Raw genomic sequence first — 6000 nt, forward strand, 5'->3', positions numbered from 1 at the left:
ACAGATTATTTATTGCTAGTGTATACATACATATAAGATAGATTGTTGTGAATTGATATTTTTTCTTTATAACTTTGCTGAATTATTGACTAGTCAAATAATTTTTTGTTGTTATAGAAAGTTTTATATATAAGGTGGTGTGATGTGTGTTCTGTGAATAGACATAGTTTTAATTTTTCCATTCTCACATGAATGTGTTTTCTTTCTTTCCTCAAAGCTTTTATTTTTTTCCTTCAAAACTCCAGTACCCTCTCAACAGTGGTGAAGGCCAGCTTCCTGGCCTTGTTCCTGATTTCAGGAGTAAATCTTTCAGTTTTTAACAATGAGCATGATATTTGCTGTGCCTTTGTATGCTACTCTTTTTCATATTGAACAAATTTCCTTTTATTCCTACTTTATTGAGTATTTGTATCACGAAATAGCACTGGATTTTGATCATAGCTCTTCCACAATAGTTGATATAATCATATGTTTTTACTTCACATCTTTATAGTTGTGCAATACATTGCTTAGTCTAATATGTTGAAAACCAGACATCTCTGGTGCAGAGATACTTGCTTACAGCGTCATCCATTCAATGCTCTGTTGGTTTCCTGATGCTGTGATTTTGAAGATTCTGCGTGCATATATATAGTTTTCACTGGTTTGGTTTTGCTTTTATGATATGCTTGTGAGACTTGATTAGACTTGGCGGATCTGGGTGATTTGGAGTGTTAGGGTTTGGGATGACGTTGGGGTTGGGGTTGGTGTCTGGGTAAGGGTCAGGGTCAGGGGTCAGGGTTAGAGGTTAGGACTAGGGGTTAAGGCTAGGGTTAGGGTTAGAGGTTAGGGTTGGGGGTGGGGTTAGGGTTTAGGGTTAGGATAGGGTTAGGGTTAGGGGTGAGGGTTGGGGTTGGGTTCAGGGTCAGATTAGGGTTAGGGTTCGATTAGGGTTATGGGTTAGGGTTAGGGGTTGTGGTTAGGGTTGGGGTTAGGGTAGTGTTAGGTTTCGGGTTAGGTTTAGGGGTTAGAGTTGTTGTTGGGTGTTAGCGTTAAGGTTAGGGGTAAGGTTTAGGGTTAGGTTTATGGGTTATGGGTTAGCATTATTGGTTAGGTTTAGGGTTAGGCTTTCGGGTTAGAGTGTCCAGTTCGGGTGTTGGGTGTTGTGGTCCTGTGTTGGGTTAGAGTGAGATTGCTGGCAGCTTAGGTGGCTGTGGTCAGAGGGGAAGCCATCAATGCGTGTTTTTGCGCCAGGCACTCTGTTAGATGGTTGGGAAGCATCAGTGACCGACTCAGGCTACGTCGACCTCAGCCAACATTCACACCGTGGGAAGCAGACAGCAAACCACGGAGCAGGCACTCTCTAGTGCGTTAGGATGTGTGCAGACACTGTTGGGGGGCGTGGAAGACAGGAGTGCTGAGGATGGGCAGGGGGAGGCCTTCGCCGCGTTAAAGGGTGTCGATGTCAGCCGTGTTGAAAAGCTACGTTTACAGCAAGAGCCTTACGTGGGCGTCACCAGGTGTGTTTGAGGCCAGTGTGGGTTATGGTTATGGTTTTATAGTTTTATGTTTTGGTCTAACGGATAAATGTGTGTTAGGTTTAAGATTGGAGGTTAGACTTTATGGCTTCATTTAGGGGTTAGGTTTTAGGGATTAATGATTAGGTTTTAGGGATTGTGTGGTAGGTTGTAGGGATAAGATGTTAGGAATTAGGTGTTAGGTTAGGGTTAGGGTAGGGGTCAGGGTTAGTTAATGCACAAATAGAGTTTATTTCTTTACCTTAGTTTAACACACATTCCTGCTGTGGACGTCCGCACGTACAAGCTTCACCGTGACCTCTTCCTACACGGGACGCTGCCCTGTGTCCTCTTCCCATATGGGATGCCCCATCCCTGCTTCTCCCTGGTGACCTCATGTGTCCTGGGCAGGAAGGGGGCCGAGGAGGAGGCTGGCCTGTCCACCCACTTGAGGTGACTGCCCGCTCCCAGCAGGTTTCACGTCCCCCCTCTGAGGGGACCAGCTCACAGAGACTCTTCTTAGGGGGATTTGCTTTGCAGATATCCCCTTCAGCGGGATTTGTGTTACAAAACCTTCCTTTAATGGGAGTATCTTATAATCCTATTTTGGACGGTCACCTGGGAGGCTTGCCACCCTGAAGCAGGTTCAGCCTCACGTCACCAGGGCAGCTTTCCTGGACCACACTCACCCCCTGCTCGTCCACTCCCAGCTCAGACCCAGAAAGGCCCCCTCGGGCCCTGAGCCCCATGACTCTGCCTGGGCTCCCACTCCCCTCCTGCCTGGTCCTTCCCTTCCATGTCACTTGCAGGGTCACCAGGAGCTCCCACCCACCCGGGGCAGGCTGTCCGCTCTGTCCTGGGGAGGCCTCTGTGGTGTCAGGTGGAAGAAACAAGAGGTCCCCGTGGGGCCTCCCTCATGCAGCACAGTGGCCAGCACCTGCCTATGGACCTCATCACTCTGGATGTGCCCAGGCAGGGGATCAGGGGGCTCGCAGCTTCTCCTGGTTCTCATCTCATCGCAGCGCTGCACACAGGGCAGTCGCTAAGCAACTCTGTGCCGGCTGCACAGAGAGGGCGCTCACTCACACGCCCCTCCCAGCACACGGGGCTCTCGTGGGCAGGCCCCTCCCAGGACATGGAGCTCCCCTGGGGGGCACCCCGGCAGGGCTTGGCGCACAGGAACCGTGAACACAGCCCTCGTTGCACAGTACACCCAGCCCACCTGTTGGCCAGAGCTGACCCTGAGCACCTACGAGCAGGACCTGAGCGAACAAAGAGCAGCTCCTGGACAGGGCTGTGACCCTGGGCTTCTCTCTGTGTGGCCTCCCTCCACCGGGTCTTCCAGAGGCTTCCACTGCACCTGGGGCACCAGGCCCCTGTCTCTACCTACCACCCCTCTTCTCCCTGAGTCACAGGTTCTTCTCATGTAGAGAGGGTCTTCTTGAAGTTGTTTCCTACCCATGGGCCAGTTAAAATGATTAGAAAACGAGCCAGGGCTGCAGCCGCCTGTCTATCCTGACCCTCAAGACCCCACACCTGTTCCTTGGACCTGGCCAGTGAAGCAAGCCCCATTTTCTCAGCTATGAGCCCCTGATGGGTGAGGATTGGCTGACTTGGGCAGCCTGACCCCGCTGGCCAGCCCTCCCCAGGTGTGCCTGGGTTGAGGTCTATATAAACACCCCCTCTAGGCAGCAGGGGCCTCTGCAGCTGTGCCTGACGCCTTACTCTCTGCCCCGTTAGCAGCCGTGGGGCTGGCTGGTGGGAGTGCGTGAGCAACCATGGCGTTTTGGGTGCCCGGTCTGGGTGGGGCTCTGCAGGACTTTCTGCAGGAGGTGCCAGGCTGCCACCTGCTAAGGAAGAGGATGTGTCACCCTTACCTGCTGTTGGAAGTTCTCCCCGGGTGGCGGTGAGGAAGCAAGGAAAAAAGCAGTGGGGGCCAGGCCAGGAGGGGTAACTCAAGTAGGGAAATGGAAGCTTCCAGAGGAACGCCCGGGGCCAGGACCGTCCTGCCTGGTCTGCAGGTACCGACTTGGCATGAGTGCTGTCTCTGGGGTGGCTCCAAGCCCTTTCCTCCAGGCTCTAAAGTCTTTGCACATATTCAGGTGCTTTACCTGGGAAGGGTAGATAAAGTTCAGGAGCCGTTGGCCTGATGTCCGTGTTTACTCAGAGACGCCTCTTCCTGGCCCCCCAGCTTTCCAGTGAGGACGCTCCATGCGGGGGGCTGGTGGCTGCACGTGAGGCAATTCCCCACCTCTGACCATCTTCAGGATTGTTTGTCACTGTGGCAAGTGTCCTGATTGGGTTTTCACCTGTGTAACTGGTGGGTCCTTAATTAGCAGCATGAATGGTGACATCAAAGGTCCTGTATCAGGATGGAAATACTTGCCCCCCACACGTGCAGGTGTAAGAACCTGGGGAGGCCGTGTGCTGCCGGCACCCTTTGGGATGGGCTTCTGACTTGACCCCTCAACATGCTGGTGTCCAGCCACCGCTTTAGGATTCTGGGAGCCCAGCGCCAACTCTAAGGGTTCTGTAATCCAGCCTCTACCTGCCTGTAGTGAGACCCAGGATCCTACAGGGCAGGGGCTGTGTGACTTTCTGTGGCTTCTTTAATGAATGACCACCAGCTTGGTGGTTTAAAAAAACAGGAATTCATCCTCCCCCAGTCCTGGAGACCAGACATCTGTGATCAAGGTGTTGCAGGGCTGAGGTCCTTCCTGCCTTTTCCAGCTTCTAGGGGCTCCAGGCATTCCCAGGCTTGCAGCTGCATCCCTCCCAAATCTGCCTTCATCTTCACGTGGCTTCTCCTCTGTGTCTGGCTCTGTGCTCTGTTGTCTCTCACAGGACTCTGTCGATTGGGTTGAGGGCCACCCTAACCCAAGAAGACCTCACCTCGAGATCCTTAACCACATATACAAAGACCCTTTTCCCAGCTATGGTCCTGTTCTCGTGCTCTGGGGGACACATCTTTTGGGGCCACCATTCAACCCATTACCTGTGCATGAAAAAACCCTCATTTTAGGAGATTACCAGGATCTCGTATAGACTGGCGCAGGCAGCAGCCATGGGGGTGGGAGTCTGGGGAGAATGAGGACCCTGGACTCACCTGGAAAGGACCAAGGCCTGGCTTCATCAGAAGGTGAGCTCTTCCACCCGGGGCCTGTGGAAACAGCCACTCCACCCTGTCTGTGGAAAGGGACCCAGTGCCAAGTCCAGAAGTGCTTACCTTGAAAGCTGGCTCTTCTGGGATTTCATCATCAATAGCATCATGTAACCAGTCACTACGGGCTTGGAGGAGTCGCTTCCTGGCACGTGATGACGGCACTGTCACTTTAGGCTCAGGAAGCCTAGAACAGGAATGTTTGAAGGAGAAGAGTTTGGGAGATTGCAAAGATTGGTTGTCAAGGAAACCAAGCAGGTTTGTCAAGGTTGTCAAGGAAACGTCTCCTTTAAACTGAAGTCAGGGCTGGGGGAACTGAACTCCAGGGATCTTTTAAAGGGGCTGCTCTGAAGCACCATCACCTAAGTGGTGGTCTCAGCCTGAACTGTGGTTTGAGAAAAAGTGTGATGAGATTAATAGGCAGGGAGGGGTTTGTAAGGCACCTTGGCTTTTAGGACAAAGGTTTGTTGCTGGAAGTGTCTCCCCCACATGGGCTGAAGCTCTGGATGTCTCTGTCCCCTTCATGTGAGAGTCCAAGGGGTGGATGTCAGGGCCCAGGCTCTGTCCACCTTGTTTCTCCTCCCTGCTTGTGGGTGGAGGGCTCCAACCAGCAGGATGGGGTGACCACGTGGGCACCATGCCCTCCGTCCTAGGATGCAGGCTGGCCAAGGCCCTCGCCACCTCCACCACTTGCCCTTGGTGACACGAGACACTGCCCCAGCTGTAAGGGTCAGGAAGGCTGGGAGGCACAGGGTGGCTGTGAACAGGAAGAAGGGAAATGGGCTCTGGTGGGCAGCTGGGCGGCTCTGCTGTGAGGGTCGCCCGGACGCTAGCGTGTAGTCTCTGGGTCCTGTGACGCTTCAGTGCTGTGTGTTTCTGGAAATCCTATAGGAGGCGGTCCACACAGGTGAAGCGAGTGCTCTCAGTGGAGGTGGTGAAACCAAAGGTCTGCAGTTCAGACTGAAGGCCCCGATGTGGGTGTACAGACAGGGCAAGACCAACTGGTGGGAATGTAGTTCAGGCTTGTTTACTGTGAATGCAGTCAAGTTATACCTAAAATCCTCTATCCTGTGCTTCCCCTCAGGGACCCCCTCCTCGGTTCCTGAGGCTCCTATAACTCATGTCTGGGGGAATGGAATGTGGGCTCTGTCTAGTCTGAGACCTGAGTTACCCCGTGTTTGAGCTGCTCGGGGCCGCCGTAACAAATACCACAGTCCGGGCAGCTTCAACAACAGACATCTCCCAGTCCTGGATGCTGTCTGAGATCAAACTGTCTGCAGGCTGGTTTCAACTGAGGCCTCTCTCCTTGACGTGCAGACAGCCGTCTTCTCCCCATGTCCTCAC

The sequence above is a fragment of the Hippopotamus amphibius genome, chromosome 11, assembly GCF_030028045.1.
Source record: "Hippopotamus amphibius kiboko isolate mHipAmp2 chromosome 11, mHipAmp2.hap2, whole genome shotgun sequence".
NCBI lineage: Eukaryota > Metazoa > Chordata > Mammalia > Artiodactyla > Hippopotamidae > Hippopotamus > Hippopotamus amphibius.